The 16961-nt window shown below is 47.7% G+C and overlaps 1 protein-coding gene across 1 annotated transcript in view; it reads right to left on the reverse strand.

The window, feature by feature from the left end:
- SFMBT2 (Scm like with four mbt domains 2) overlaps window positions 1–2932 on the reverse strand; it is a gene marked incomplete at its 3' end in the record, with an annotated part of 115845 nt that extends 112913 nt beyond the window's left edge. Inside the window, exon 1 of the mRNA XM_084268316.1 lies at window positions 2884–2932. The remainder of the gene's footprint in view (window positions 1–2883) is intronic.
- Window positions 2933–16961: the final 14029 nt, after the last annotated feature.

Genomic DNA, 16961 nt, shown 5'->3' on the forward strand with positions numbered 1-16961 from the left:
AGGAGATAGGAGCAAAGTGGTGGGGAGCAAAGTAGCCTCATGAATGCAGCCCCTCTGGCTGATAACAATGTCCCTTGCCCCAGCAGAGCCAAGGGTGGAGGCAAGGACTGCACCCCACCTTGGGTGGAGTGTTGGCTGCACAGCCCAAAACGGGCAATGCTGATGCAATGGAAGGGGTTCCCATCAGAGGGGGAAGAAGGGCAAGACCCCAGATAGAGAGGGACATCCAGAAACCTTTGCAACCCCTCCATCCCCACATCCACAGCAGGCAACCAGGCAAAGCTGCTTCTCCGCTCAGCACAAGGTCTGTCTGCTATAACATGTTCTTCCCCAGAGCACCAGGGGCACAAACTGATTTTAAAAGCTGTCCTGTCCAAGGGCCAGCAGACTTGGAGAGAGAGAGATGCACAGGGGCCACGACTTGCCTTCTGCAATGGCTCCATCCCCTCCCACCCAATAGAAAACCCCCCAGACTGACACTACTCCACTACTCCACTGCAGCGCTTGCATTTTGCCACCCACATCCCACCACTGCTTGACAGCTGCCTTCCAAGTTGTTCTGCTCATAAGTAACACTGTTTTCTGTTATTTTGATAAGACATCACAGTCCTCCTCCCTGATCTTCTCCTCTGTTCCTCTTCTCACATCCTGAGATGTGAGATTTTTGGCTTCCCTAAGAGGGAAAGCTTGGTCCCACCAGGGACTGGGGGCTGGAGAGAGACGGGAAGAAACGGGCCAGGAAGATGGAGCAGAGCCCTTTTGAAAAGGGAAACCTCAACCTGGGTGACAAGATGTGCAAACAGCATCTCCAAGGTGTGCAAACACCATCTCCAACTGCTCCTGCTAAATAAAAGCATGGTGGGTTTCTGTAGAGCATCTCCAGGAGGTGCAGGGAAATGGGTAAGCAAATCCCCCCCAAAAAAAACCCAAACAACCCAAAACCTTCCCTAGCTCCTCCATGGCCACCAGATCACTGACAGCCTGCAATGCTGGAGCTTCCCAGAGTTTCAAACCACAGATACTCCCGAGTTACCATCTCGTAACCACGGCGAAACAATCCCAGAGCAGCAGGGATGAAGCGCGGGGATCTCTGCATGGGAAGCCGGGAAGTTTCCCTAACCTCTGAGGCAGCCTCGGCTCCTCCGCTCCCCTGGAAAAACCACATTTGCTAAAGGCAGCTGGGAAGGGGACGCAAAACTCCCCGCAAACTCCCGCTGGCTTCGCTAAGGGCTGCGATCCGCCTCCCTCGCCGTGGGCTTTCCGGGCTCTCCCTGTAAAAAGAGCCGTTCGCTGCGGCGCGCACGGGTAAAGTCACTTGTTGGGCAGCTCGAATCGCCGCGAGGAGCGATTTCCGAGCGGGTTTTGCTCTAAAAACAAGAGGGAAAAAAAACCAACACCCTCCTCCCCCCAAAAAAAAACCACACCCCAAGCCCAAAACCATCCCACAGACACCCGTATCCCCGACTGACTGCGCCGAGGCGAGCCGGGAATGCCTGACAGCTCCAGCAGGACACTCACCCATCCCACGGCTCGTCCGTCTGCTGCTCCCGCAAAATAAAACCACCGCCCCGTCACCCGGCTTCTTTTATTCCCCCCCCCCCCCTTTTAATTCATTTATTTGTTTGCTTTTCTCATGGCACGTCTGTAATTTTGGCATTCAGAAGGCAAACCCGCCGGGCTCCCCAGTCCGCACGCCCCTTCTCACGGTCCCTTAAACATCCCACACTTTTCCCACCGGTGAGTCCTGGGGATGGGGGGGCGGGGGGGAGGAAACGAGAGGATGGGGGGACGGGACGGACCCAGAGGACTGATCCCATCCCCTTTCCCTCCGCACTGAATTCGCCAGCGCACCTCTGCGAGCAACAAAAGAGAGTTGAACCGATCGTGCCGGCACCCTCGGCTTCCCTCTCCTCCTCCTCGTCCTCCTCTCAAAATGTTTATTTTCAGTTTTTAAAGACACCTTAACCCGCCATGTTGAGCTGACAAGCTTTATAAATATTCATTTACCGCAGTTCGGGGAAATATGTATAGATGAGGGCTGCACATTTTGGCAGAGCTGATCGCTTTCTTCTCTTTTCTTTCCCCCTACGCCCCCCGCCTCGCCTTTTGCAGCAGCTTTTATCCCCCCCCCCCCCCTTCTCTTCTCCTGCAGATTCGGATGGAACCCACCCCGCACACCCAAAATAACTCTTTCCGAGACGTGCACCGAGCCCAGTAAATTTGGAAGGAGGTTGCACGAGCATTTATTAGGAGAACACCAAAAAGACAGATATTACTTTTATAATAAATAAATAAATGGGGGGGGGGGGAGAGAAAGAGAGCGAAATGAGAGCATCTAAATCGCGATACGCTGAGGTAAAAAGAAAAACCCCTGCACGCCCGAGATTTAACTGCACAGGCTCCGCAAACCCTGCCCGTGATAACTCCCTGCCCGCGGGGGGAACGGCACCCGCGGACCCGAGCGCAGGTACCGGCTCGTATCGAGGGTACCCCCCTTCTTCCTCCTCCACCTCCTTCCCCATCCTCCGCCGGGGGAATCTGCCCGAGCCGCCCCGCAACCCGGCACGCCAACACTTCGCAACAACTCCACCGCGGCTTTGCTTTCCCCTCGGAAGGGAAGGGGGGGGAGAAGAAAAAAAAAACCCATAAAATAAAATAAAATTTAAAAATCCACACCCACCTTCCCCCCGCTTAGAAAAAAAAAATAAACTAAAATAAAAAAGCTTTAGGATAAATCTTGGAAGAGGAAAAGCCACTCTCTCCACCCAAGCGGTATAAAATCCAATAAATAAAGGGAAATGCCAAGCCGGGAGGACTTGGGGGGCGGAGGGGGGGGGTGGGGGAAGAAAAGAAGGGGGTTGGTTGCCGGTCTCGGCGCCTTACCTGGGTAAGTTTGTCTTTTTGTGGGTGTTTTTCCCCCCTTTCTTTTTTTTTTTCCTCCGCGGCTCAGCAGCCAGCCCCCCGCGGTGCGCGGCGCTGCGCGGCGCGGAGCTGACCCGTCCCTCTGCCCGCACTCGCGGCAGACTCATTCCAATATGGCATCCGCGCAGTGCGCATGCCTGCCGCTCTTTTTTAGGGCTCTTTTTATTTTTTTTTCTCTGTCTTATTTAGCAGCCAACTCCTTCGGTGACCTTTCTCAGCAGTTTGGGGCAACAAAAATAATAATAAAGACAATTTTTTTTATAAAAAAAAAAAAGAACCCAATCGCAGGCACATCCCAACCACCATCGCCGCGCTACGCGCACCCCGCGGTACCTCCGCGCCCCGAGCCGCGCCTCCGATGGGAAAACGGACTAAATAACTGAAGGAGGGGGATTGAAATCGAGCCGGTGTATTGATGCCGCGGTTCCGCCGCGCTCCGCGGGCTGCGGGGCAGAGCGCGGCGATCTAACCCGGTCCCAACCGCCCGCGCGTTAGATGCGATGAAATACCGTGCGGCGTTTTATACCGTTGGCAAAGTAGGAGCCCTGCCTCCGCTCTTCCCCTCCCCACCGTTGCCCTCAACCTTTTATTTCGGGGTGTTTTTTCCCCCCCCCCCCGTTATTTCGCGTCGCGAAGAAACTTCCAGGGAGGGAGATGGGGGGGTGAGGGGGGAGAGAAGAGAAAGGGAAAAGGCACCGCGTCCCCTCCAGCCCGCTCCGCTTCGCCAGGCTCCCGCGTTACCTGTCCCTTCCCTGATGCGGGAAATATATAATAAAAATACTAATAAAAATAAGAATAATTAATTAAAATAAATCAATAAAGAGCAGGCGAAGGCGCAGGATCAACCGGTGAGCGCCCCTCCGCCCCTCCCGGCGCGCAACTTTTCTCTCGCTTCAGCTCGTTTCGGTTATTTGATGGTTAATTTATTTATTTAGCGGTTGCAGAGGGGAATTCACGGCAGAATCGCGCTGAGCGTCGGTGCGGGCGGCTGTGCCGGTGCGGGGCTGGGCGGAGGGAAAGGGGTTTGTGTCCGCACGTACAGCCACACTGCGGGATTTTTCGTGGGGGGAGAGGGGGGGGTCTTGGGTTTTGGGAGTGTTTTTTCCCCCCCCCCCAAAAAAACAGCCCTGATGCAGGACTGGAAAAGCATGGCCGGGCATCACCGCTCATGCTCACCCCCTCCCTCCCCCGCCCCGACTGTTCCTGCTCCCGAAGGGTGCCCAAAATCAAATCCCTTGGGGGGCGAGAAGGGGGATGAAAGCCCCTCTCCGCAGCCGGGGTTATTGAGGATGCCCCGTGTGGTTGGTGCCCGGCCGGCTCCGGGGCTTTCCCTACCCAGGGTTTGCTCTGCAGCCCGGGTGGGTTTTGCGGAGGTTTCGCTCCGTCTCTCGCAGCCCTGCCCAGAGGCTGCGTAACGCTTCTCGCTGGGGAATTTTAGAGCCCCGAATCCCTTCTCCTTGCAGGCAGGCAAGAGGCTGCATCCCTGGCAGGGCTGAGAATAGAGGCGGGTGCCTTTGGAGCATCCTTTCGGGATGAGGGGCTGGTGCAGCGAGCACGTACTCAACAGGTCGGGAGAAGAGGAGAGGGATGCGGGGCAACAACCAGCCCCGGGCTTTGTCCTTTCCACCGTGAAACTCAACACAAGAGCTGATGTGTCTCTCCCCACGCCCAGACTGTCACGTTTGCATCTCACCCCACGGGTTCAGGCGCGATCGTTGTCCCCCCCTTGTTTTATTTCGGGTCATTTCTGAGCCGAGGGTTGAAGTTTCCAGGTGATGTTGTGAGCAGCCCTTCTTGCAGGAGCAGGGGTGTGCTGCAGGGAGGGGTGGCCTCACGCCTTGGGACATGGCAGAGCAGTGGAACTTATTTCCCAGGCGTGGACCCAGCTCTCCTCTGCCCCATTGCAACCACCCTTTGCACTGGTTCTTGCTGGGGATTCACCGCTGAACCTCCCCATCCCCGTTCTCTTCCACTCTCCCCATACCCCTTCTTTCCCAGCAGCCTCTCACAGACAGGTAACCACACCACGGGGGGTTTGTGCAAGAAGACAAGTGAGGAAGTGCAGTAGAGATGAAGAAAGGTGTGATTTTATTAATCTTTTTTGTTTCTGGGTTGCATTCGTGGAGAAGATACTGAAGACTAGAGAAAGGAGCAAATACTGCAGACAGTGCATTTCTTCACCACAAGCCATGTTCTCGCTGTTCACGGTCCATCTGAAAGGTCATGGAGATGAGTTCAGCCCCTCCTGTTTCAGCAGAGCTCCTGCAAAACATACAAATAAAGCAGTTTGTGTTTTTTTTTTCAGCAGGGCTCTGGCTTGGATGGTATTTCAAGCCAGCAAGGGAACACTGTCAGAACTTCCCAATGAGACCGAAAAACCCAGCAGATGCCAGGAAAGCGTTTGAAGTCCTGTTTCTCCAGATGATTGTGGAAAGTGCTTGACATTTTCAGCGTGGTGACATTTCAGATTTTCAACATGCTTTTGAGAGGAAGGTGCTCTGCAAAGGCGATGCCTGTGTTCTCACTCCTTTTAACCCGCTCTAAATTAGGAGGTTACACTGAGATGCCTCTTGCCGCAGCGTATTTCGATCTAAAGCTGGTGCTGGGTGACACTACCATCATCCAGCTTAGGGATGCAGCAGCTCTCACAGCATTTCAGATGTTCCTCCACCTCCTCTCCATTAACACCGCCTGCCTTTGTGTTTCATTTCCATTCACACTTAAGTGCTCTTTGCAGGAGCTTTGGTTCCACTGACCTCCCTGCAGCTCCTTCTTTCCTCTTGGCCTTGGTTTTCTCTGCCCTGTCCTCTTTTCCTTTTATTTAGAGACTATTTCCCAAACACTGGCAGTGCACCTGGCCCTGCACATAGAGATGTAGAAGAAAGGATTATCCTTGTCCAGAGAGTTTCAGATCTAAATTAGCTCTGTGGAAAGTGTCCAAAGAGGTGGATTTAAAAAAAAAAAGTAAATAAAAATAATAAAGGCTGAGGAAGAAAATCCCTTCAGAATCTTTTGTAAGTGGCTGCTACAAAGAGACTTCCAGATATGAATGAAAAGGTGCAGATTTATATCAGGTCTGATCTGAAGATGACTGTGGCAGCTTCTGTTGGCAGCAAAGGCATCGGATCTTGCTCACACCTGAGAATACAAATTGGTTTAGTGGACACAAACTTCAGTAATAGCTGAGAGATTTTGTTTAAATGCTGCTTTTTCAAACATCACTGAGGACAAAGAAAGTGCTTTGAGAAACACCCATTGTAGTATCCCAAGATATAAGATGGTGGAAAATCCCCACACTGAGGTTAGTTCCAGTTTTAATCTCAGAAACTCTGTGTTCTCAGGGATGTATCTTGAACTGATTAAAAGCAACTTGGCTCCATTAATTTCACTGCTATCCATGCTGCTTAATGCCACATCTGTTGTAGGTACGTGACACCCAAACTTGTATTTCAAATGTGGGAAAAGAAATTGGTTGTTGTTTTTAACAAAAATACTTCTATGTATATTACACTGATAAAATATTTACTGGGGCACCTAGTACCCAAGTTGCAACAACTATCCTTCTGCTCTTGCCTCTGGTGATCACCCCTAAAGGACATAACTGTCCAAACACTGAATTTTCTGTAGCTGAACAAGAGAAACATGTCCAACCCAGTGAAACTCAGCCAGTCCCATTACTTTAGATCAGGTACCAGCAGTTCCTGATCTCTGGGATAGATAATCAATACACAAAACCTCTTCTATTTCCCAGGCTGTCTTCAGCAGGTTGTTTTCTGGGGGAGGAATGGGAAGGTAAAAAGATTCTCTTTTTACACAGAGACACAAGCTTACACACACACAAACACACAGACATTGTGGCATCAACACTCCTGCTTTCTCTCTTTTCTCCTGGTTTAGGAAGATAAATGTCCTGGGGGGCATCACAGGATTTGTAGGTGGATGCACATCTGGGTATCCATTGCCTGAAGGATTCAGAGTATCCCACAGGCTTCACATGGTGCTGGGAGGAGGTCTGCGTCTGCTCAGTGTTCAAGTGAGGTCATAAATGTAGGTAAATGGCACTAACCTGGCAGATAGAGCAAATGGTGAGGTCTGAGGTAAAATGGCAAAACTCTGGAGGTTCATCTGTGATAAACACTCTCAGACTCCCCAGATGGATCTGGGGCCATCCATTGCCAAGAGCAGCTCCTATTGCTTGCTCCTCTGCCATAGACATCTCCTCTCCAAGAACCGCTCCTGGGCTCATAGTGCAGTGACGCAACATGCAACAAACCAGGGCCTTCAGTTTCTAAGTCTTACACTCTTCAACCCACCTTATACTTCAGTAAGGGCAGACAATGGTAGGACAAGGGGGAATGGATTGAAGCTAGAGGAGGGAAAGGTTAGAAAATATATTAGGGGGAAGTTCTTCACAGAGAGAGTGGTGAGGGGCTGGAACAGGCTGCCCAGAGAGGTGGTGGATGCCCCGTGCCTGGAGGTGTTCAAGGTTGGATGGGCCCCTGGGCAACCTTGTGTAGCTCCAGGCCTGGAGGTTGGTGGCCCTGCCTGTGTCAGGGGGGGTTGGAACAATGTGATCCTTGGGGTCCTTTCCAACCCAGACCATTCCATGATCCTATGATTCACGAAAGAAGATGACACCCAAGGCCTTTACTTCATGCCAGCCAAGGGTGATGATGCTCCCCAGGGAGCTGTCACTTTCTCACAGCTTTGTCTTCTTTTCAATTATCAGTCCCCACTCCGAGAGAAGTTGGTCCGTGGGATGCTGAAAGACTAGTTTCACAGTGCCATCTCCTGGAGAGGGATGTCACATTTCAGCTGCATTGTGCAGATGGGGTTTTTTCATCTGATTTACCGTTGAGCGCCGGGCACTTTGAAGGCAGGTGTTTAAGGCATGATCTAAAGAAGGAATTTGCATAAGTGTGGTCCAAAATGTAAGTTCCCTTGTTACACTTTACAGTAAAAGTCCTGCTTCTTAAGTGCTGTGAGCAGCAATGAGATTACCGGCTTGGGATTCATAAAACACTCACTGGCTTATAGTCTCACACCACTCTGCACCTCTTCCTCAACAGCAGCCCTGCATGCAGTGGTTGCAGAGGTAAAAAGCCAGTCCCTTGCTGTAGCAGCTCAAGGGACACCATGGCAGAGGAATCATCACCTCTCAAATGGGAGGTCCCAGCATCCTCACAGCCTTCAGCAGCAGGTACCCTGCAGACCCCTGCCCAGGATGCACACAGCACATGGAGATCCAGGCATCGATTCCACAGCCCAAAGCAGACTTCATTGCAGCTTACTCATCCCATCTTATTTATTTTTATTGCCCATTGATTGGAAATTGCTGCACAGGAGTTGTGACTACTCAGCAGAGGGGCAAGGACTGGCTTTAACATTAGCTGGAAAGAAAGTGAGCCAGTGCAGCACGTCTGCAGCTCAAGAATGCCTAGAAAGCGTGCTCCCAGTGCTAAACAATAGCTCTTCCACCTTTGCAGTAAATGAAAAGGAAGCACATGTTATATCCAATAAATCACAGCACCAAGGTTCAATACTGAGGCTCACAGCTATGAGTCTTATTGATCACGCCCGCACTATGGAAGAGATCCACTTCCATATCAAGAACCTGCTTATTTCTACCATTTACTAACGGCTTCCTTGTTTATTTTGATTATTTCCTCAGCAGGAAAACACCTCCTGTTTGTTTAGCCTCTAAGATCTGGTGTTGGGAAGGGAGCCTGGGGAAACTGAGGCGGGAGGAGCTGAGATCTCACACAGTCCCAGGGAAAGGTTGTCGTAACAGGAATGGATGTAGACCTCTGCAGCCAGGAAGCACAGCAGAGTGATTATAGCTTTCACAAGTAATTTCTCCATTTCCTTCTTGCTCTTTAGTACAGAAATCTCCATGATGGTATCACAAGGCCTGAATCTCTGACTGACAAGAATGACCAGGAGCTCTTCTTGCCTTATTAACAAATGTGAGTTCTGCCTCACACCTGCATTCCTCATCTTCGCTGTAGCACCTGGAAGGGAGATCAGTTGGTACATGGTGAGGGAATTCTGTGCCACAGTAAGCAAATCACTGAGTCGTTCTGGCTCTCTATGTGCCCTGCTTGCCCCAAAAGCCAGCACAGGCCCTTCCACAGTTGTGATACTGAACCAGATTTATGAGCTGGTCAGTTGTGGGCAGAAATTCCCATAGCAGCCTGAAAGCCCATCCACAACTTGTTGTGTGCTGGAGTTTCTCTGGTGCTCAGCTCCCCTTGGTAATTTCCCATGAGCTGGCCAAAACCTGGAGTAACAGAGGGGAGATAATGGCCATATTTAATCCCAAGTGTTCCAGCTCTTGCAACAAAAACTAATCATGTCATTATACACTTGACTTTCCCCTCTCTCCTTCCAGCTCCTGTTTGACGCCACCCCCAACATCCCAGTGAAGAATTAAAGGGACATATAAGTAAAAAATGTTATTTACAAAGCAAAGATGCAAATAATGGGGTTGGAAGCATCTCTGAAGCTCACTCTGAAATGGGCTCGTGGATGACTTTAACTCTTTTAACAGCTCCTTCTCTATTAAGGAGGAAGATTAAGAACGAAACGCCACTAATTGCACATAAAGGCCCCGGCTTCCACAATAGTGTAAGTGTACATTGTATTCAGCTTAATCTCCATCTGCCCCTAAGAGCATAATTGATTTTTTATTTTAATTTGAAGAAGCTGACACTTCTGTCTCTTCACTGCCAGGTTGCCAAGCACGTTTAATAAGAATGTGTATGAGTGTAGGAGCCTACAATATGCCATTAAAGGTAATAGGTAACATATTTAAGGTCATAATGAGATCAGGACTGAGTATCTCTATCCAGGGATCAGGAAGGAAGGTGTGTAAATGCTTTCCTTACCAGGACTCTGTCAAGCAAGGTAGGGCTGTGGGTTAATAAATAAAGAAGGAAATGGAGCTTTTTTCTCACAAAGAATACTTTTTAAATCTAATTTCAGGCCATACTCCTTGTGTATAGCTCATGTCCTACACAAGGTTGACCTACCCAGAGGTAACCTTGGTTTTACACTAGACGGACACCAGACCCTGGCTGACCTCTGACAGTTGACGGACTCCGTGCCTCAGTTTCCCCATCTCCAAAAGGGAGAGAGAAATAGTGCCCTAGCATTATAAACTGCTTGGAGGTTCACTGCTGAAAAACAGCAGCATCTTGCACCTAGTATTGAGCCTCATCAACCCTATCAGTCTTTTATTCCAAAGCAAATCCTGTGGCCCTCCCCTGTTACATCCCTCTTCCCCACTGTCCAGGGCTACAGCTATGCCACTGCTCCCTGAGATAATGAAAAATCCCTGAGCTATTCCTAATGCCACATCTTTTTTTAAAAACATCATGTACTCACGGTGATAAAAGGAGAGTAGATGTTGTACTTGGTGACATAGTCTAGTGTTGGACCTAGTAGGGCTGGATAGATGGTTGGACTCAATGAACTTGAAGGTCTTTTCCAACAATAACCATTCTATGATTCTGTGATTCGTGGGTGTTACCCACACCTCCCATAACCCACAACCTTTAAAAACAGTTTCTTGAACAGAAGGATTTTTAAAAATAATATTCCTGTCCAACTTGTGTGCACAGATAACAGTGATTCCTGCTCTCCAGCTTTTCCTCAGCCTTGGTTAAAGTTTGCTTCTGGGAAGCTCATTAAGATGTAAAGGGCGGAGAAGGTCGGTGAGGATAAGGAATGTAAGAGTTATGACCCACATCAGTTTTAAGCCCCTACAGATGAATTTAATTATTTAAAACTAACTAAATAAATAGAGTACATCCCTGTTAAATGAGACATTTTCTCATCCTCATTTGAAGCTGGAGGATAACAGCAGAATAGGTGGCATCCCATGCAGGTCTCAGCACACAGGTGGCAGTTTAGGACTTACCTTTCATCATGCCCTGGAGCTCCCTATGGACTGTTGGGGAATCAAACCACATGGATTTATTTTCAATGACCAGTACAGTAAAACATACTTGCAGCAAGAGCCTGGTTGTGCTCTGGTGCTGTTTGGATCCAGAGGACCCTGAGGAAGGAATAATTCTTGCTTCCCTCCCCCCCAAATCTATGCAGGATTCACTGTACAGGTGAATTAAAATCTGAGTCTATAGAGGTATTTGGCAGGGGGGTTGGACCCAATGATCTCTTGAGGTCCCTTCCAACCCCTATGATTCTATGATTCTATGATTTAAGGATGTAAATCCTTTTTTGATTTTGTTTTGTAAACAACAGGCTTTAAGAATGTAGGAACATTTTTAAGAAACACCAAATGCTGTACCCAGCTGTGGAAGTGACCTCAGGATCTCACCTTCTAGGAAAGCATCTTTCTTCGAGGATGTTCCTCAAAATCCCTATTTTTATTAGGACGTTTATACCCTTTTCTCCACTTTTGGACTCTCAAAAAGTGACAGGAGATGTCTGATTACATTCAAGCATCTCCAGGATTGCACGGAGACTTAGTAAGGTTTGGTCTGAGAGCAGCATCTGGTCTATTTGAAATTCACACTCGCTCTGAAATGCTGCTGAGAGTCTCAGCTCCTATGTCTGTCACAAAGTTGCAGCCAAACCTGAAAAATTTAAGCTTGAAAATCAAATTAAAAACTGTAGTTCCTGCCACATGTAGAGCCAGGCAGCCAGAGAGGGTGAAAATCCACAGCACCCATCCTGGCTGCTTGGAAATATCTGTAAAGGGGAGGAGATACAGCTTCAACCCCAAATGCAGGATTCCTGCCTGGGCACCCCACTAGTGAAAAGTGATCTGGGTTTTGCTGGACCACAGTGGGCATGATGAGGGCTGTGCTGTTCCATAACCCATCAAAGTTCAACCATATTGCCACTTGCCTTTTGATTTCATTAACTGACCTGTCTGGGAGCCCAGAATGACAGCGGGATCTCTGGACAGTGCTGTTTGGCCAGCTGTTTTCCAGTTGGCCAATAAGCACATCTGGCCATCTCCTAAATCCTTCCTTGAAGCCAAGAAGCAGTGCAGGAGCAGTTTCTAATATTCATGCTAGCCTTACCTTTCATTGGGCTCAGCTGTACTGTGTAAAAACCCTACTTTCTCAGCTTGTTGCTGCCACTCTTGCACCATAAATATTGATGAGCTGCATATCATAAATATTAATTCACTTACAGAAGTGTTTTTGGATGGAACCAACCAGTTCCCTGTGAGATGGAGCCTAGGGTGTACAGTGATTGCTTGAAGGATTTCCCTTTGTAGGCAGTAAATCTATGTCCCTCTATCCTACATGGTTCTCCAATGCTACCCCAGCCAGACTCAACCTCAAGTACCCTTAGAACACCTTGCCAGGATCCCATGGAAGGGATGAGCCACGAAAGTGCCACTCTGGTGGGCTGCATGTTCAGGCATTTTACACTGAAATTTAACTGTTATCTTAGGGCCAGAGGGATGCCACGTGAATCCCAGAGGAGACCATGGCCAAGTGCCAACACAAGGTGACCATGGCTAGTGGCCTTGGGAAGAGGCCAGCCATGGGCTGGATGGATGTGACTTGACCTGGAGGCTGAAGATCTCCTCTTAGAGCGAGTGACACAAGCAGGGTAGATGCAGTGGATATTTCACCAGCACCATACAGATCTTTTGGAGTCTTCACCAGGGAAGCTGTGCTACCAACAGATAAGATGTTTCAACATGAGGACTTCCCCTCCCTCCTCACTTTTTGTCCACCTTGTGTTATAAATGTAAGGTATAAATGTAAAACCTTCTTGGTATGGTGTTTGGAGAACATAATAGGTCTCAGCACTCTGAGGAGTTTTTGTCCAAAGGAACCTGTCTCTTTACACAAGAACCACATTTTTCTTTGCTCAAAGCAAACAACTTCTGTTTTCTTGTTCACACCTACAGTTTCATATTGTAAAACAAGAGAAGGCTTTACCCTGACAAATCTTCTTAGTGCTCATCTCAACATCCTTTCATTTGCCTTCTTACAAACAAAAGGATGCTGCCCAGTCCTATCAAGTGGAATTGCTCGCTGAAAAGCACGGAGTTTAAAGTAGTGTTTAGGTAAATAAATCATGCTCACAGTCTAGTATTAATTGATTACATTACTGTCTATGAAATACCCTATTTATCGAGGATCCACAAAAGGCAGCTCATTACATTAGCATAAACAAAGAGTGCAAAGCACAAGGCACGGCAAAGAGGGACTTCTGAAGAGATGCCAACAAGACAGGGCCAGGGCAAATATCTTCTGTTTGAAAAGCAAGAAGTTAGAAATGTCAGCTCATGTGACAATGCCACCTTAAACTGGCAAGTGTAATGTCACTGTTGCATAATTAGGATGTGTCAGTGGATGTGCTTGAGAGGTTTATTTGTGTGGGTTGCACCCCCCTCTGTGAGTACAAGACAGGCTTCACAGCCAATGCTTTTGACTCCTATTTGGCTTTACAAGAAGCACATCTACAAACCCTGACAGTGTTTGTAATGATGCCTCTTAACAAGGTTTCTCCAAGCATAATTCTGTGATAAGCAGCAAACAAGCTTCACATATTTATAATCAGGGTAGAGGATTTTTTTCTCTTGGCATGACTGGGAGAGCAAGGCAGAGCAGAGCAGGCAGTGAGTGACACCTGACTCTGGGCAGGTCATTCTACATTGTCTGTCAACCTCCATCAACTGGCTACAGAGTGGGGACAATTAGCCTGACAAGGTGTCTTGGATGCAGCTCCAGATTAGCATGCCTAAATCTAGGTATCACAAGTGTAGGCATCTCCTTGTGGCTCAGGAGATGGATTCAAATACCTATCTGGAGATGTCCAGTGGCTTTTGATTTGCATTAGGGGGTCTTTCTTGGTCTCCAATTACTCCTCTGGAAGGGCTGGGTCTCTTATATCTTCTGCCACATCTGCTAGAAAGTCCTCTATTTTCAGCCACTGAAGCCTGCCCTAGATGTCCAAGCTCAGAACCAGTGGAGATGCAGAAGCCAGATGGTCAGTGGGTTCTGGAGAACCAGAATGCTGCGCAAATGCAGGTACCCAATGTAGGGGTGAGATAAACTGCTCTCCAGACTTGACTTGGTAGATAACTGGACCGACCAGTTATCTACCAAGTATAATGGGAGCTCAGACATCTAAGTCATATGAAGATACCTGAAGTTGAACCTTCAGATTTATCTCACCTCTTACATACTGCAGTAACACCTTTGAGAATTTCTTGGGTACCCAAAACCACATCCCAGAAGCAGGAATTGGGATTCTTCTCTGGGGAAATGTCAGTTTCTTGGGGAAATTAGCATAATTTGAGCACTGTGGAAAATCTGGAAACAGAAGTAGCTGGAGCCTTTGGTCTTACTCTTCTTATGTTCTTCTGTTCTTATAAAATGACTTGTGTCCAGCCCAGTGGTAGGTTGGGACTGTTGAGCTATGACCATGGAGACAGATCCCAATTTGATCAGTGTGACAGCACAAAGTAGAGAATTCACTTTCCTCCTCTGCTGAGTCACAGCAGGAGCCAAGGTAGGGAAGGAACTTGATTTTCCTCATGACAAGTTTTAAGAGACTTGATTCTCAGCTCAAAATATCAAAGAAATTGAGCCACTAGAAATAGTTTGCCAGGCATGGATGGGACCCCACCTCCTGACAGAACAGACTCCAAAGGCATTTCTTGAGCTGTTTCTGCAAAAAGCCAGAAAACATGCCAACCCATTCAAAGGTGTTTACACAGAAAAAGCAGAATTTTGAATGGAGCCAGAGGAAATTCAGACCTGGTGGGAGAGGGGCAACATCATCTTTGGGCTGCTTGGAAAATCCCCCCTGCGTGTGCTCGGAAAGGTGGCCCTTGTGGGTGGAAATCATGCACTTACAGAACAATTTCCAAAAGATATTAGCCCCAGGGCTTGGACATTGGGGGCAGAGAGAGTTGGCTTTCCCAGCTGGCTGGCCATATGGCCCAGTGTTCCATCCTTCAGCCATTGTGCCTCCCCATTTTTCATCTCACCAGGTAGTTGTAATGCTAATCTGCTTAAATGCCTTTTTATAGCTGGTAGCTAGAGGCTAGTTGAGTTAAGAAACCTTTACAGTTGTACAGTCCTTTACAGGGCTGCCTTAAGACACGGCATATATTATGTATGAAGCTTTATAACAACCATCCGTATCAGAGCTGATGGAGAACATGAAAGCAACACGGCAGCGCTCCTTCCCACAGCACTTTCTTACAGGTGACAAGAGATATGAGATCCAAAGACTGAATAAAAACGTTAGCAGGAAATTATTTCCCTAAGAGACTCCTAAAGAATGTAAGGATAAATAAGACGTTTAAAGTTACTGTGAAACAAAGGGCTGCTTTAATTAAAAAGAAATCTGATCCCATAAAATGTTTAAGGTTCTATTCATCTGTCTTGAATGAGTATATATTGAGATAACTGCTTCTGAAGTATTAATCCCCTTAGTAATTGGTGGAGAAAAATCAGTGTAGGACCTGGATAGGAAATTCCTGTCACACTAGGGTAAATAGCAAATGTTCTATCTGCATTTGAGACTTCCTAACTCCCCTATTTGAGTATTCATTCCAGTCATGCCCTGTCTCAGCACAAGATAAACTGCAGTGAGGCCCCTTGGTCTGGACCTTCAGATGAAAAAGGTCCAAAATACAAACCAAAGCCAAGAAGAAACCTTGATCTGACAGATGCCAGTAGGGAGAGGAGATTCCCCATAGGGTCACCGTTCATTTGACAAAATCATGCATGTACTTATGAATTTCGCTGCACTGGATCTACACTGCTTTGAACCTCTTCAAATTAAAGCTTAATGAGCACTGCAATCATGAGGAGTTTTCCTCTCAGAAGACAAACTAGTGCCTGCAAAACTACCTTAATTTCCCTGTTGCTGTAACGCTCCCCACTGCATACAGAAGTTAAAATCATCCTCCCTCCTATCCCAAAACAAAGCTATCAACTCACATCGCTGCTTTTCAAGGCTGACTGTAAACAGAAAGCCTTGCTTCTCCTGGAGTTTAAACAGTTTTGCTTTCATGGCAAAGTAGAACACAAAAGCTGAGTTTCACTCTTCGTGGTTGCAGGCTTTTCCTTTCCAGAGAGCTCCAGGGCCAGCTCCTGTGAATAAAACCACTTCCCAGCACTAAATGTTTCTCCTTTACACCTAACAGGGCACCCAGGCCAGTTTTTCCAAGAAATGCATTTGTGTTCTCATTCCTTATCGTGGTGGTCTAGCTCCAGGTAAAGCAAATGTGTATAAAGGCATTACAAGAAGTTCATGAGAAAGATACGTGGTGTAACCAGACTAAATGAAAATACATCTAATGAAAGCTTGGAGTAAAAGCATTCTCTCCTAGGACTGTTATTGCATTAGTGGCATACACGCTGGTTATGAAGAGCTAATGTCCACTTTAAGTGGTATCAAGAGCTGGAGCAATTGAAAGATAATAAGAAGAAAATGAGTAATGAATCAATTTTATTGTGTGCCGCTGAGCAGTTCTCGCTGGAGGAGTGTGTGTTGATACTGCCCAATAAAAGGGATGGATGGGAACTGACAGCATCAGGGACAAGCACTCCCAGACTTTCTGAAGAAATAAATTCTTTTTGGAATTATTTTTGCTTTAGCCAGCAGGATTCTGCTGGGAAAAAAAAAAAAACCAAAAAAAAACCAAAAAAACAAACCAGGATGTTTTCTTGTGGAGGTTAGCATAGGAACAGCAAGTTAACAGCATGCTCTTTACTTATGGAGAGGGAAAATACCAGCTTATTGGAGGGACAAACTCACTTTGCACCTTTCTCAAAGGTGGTTATCCTGGCGTCCCGAGGAAAGGTGACACTTTTTCCCACTCAGATCTCTCTGTGCGACTCACCTCAGCTGCCACATAGACTCATAGAATGGTCTGCATTGGAAGGGACCCCAAGGATCATAGAGTTCCAATCCCCCTGACACAGGCAGGGTCACCAACCTCCATCTCCCTTTTTCATGTACTACATCCCTGAGCCACCAGTTTTCATTTTCCCTCTTAGGTTTGGTACTGGTTCCCAACTCATCCA

The sequence above is a fragment of the Gallinula chloropus genome (assembly GCF_964237585.1).
Source record: "Gallinula chloropus genome assembly, chromosome: 1".
NCBI classification, from domain to species: domain Eukaryota; kingdom Metazoa; phylum Chordata; class Aves; order Gruiformes; family Rallidae; genus Gallinula; species Gallinula chloropus.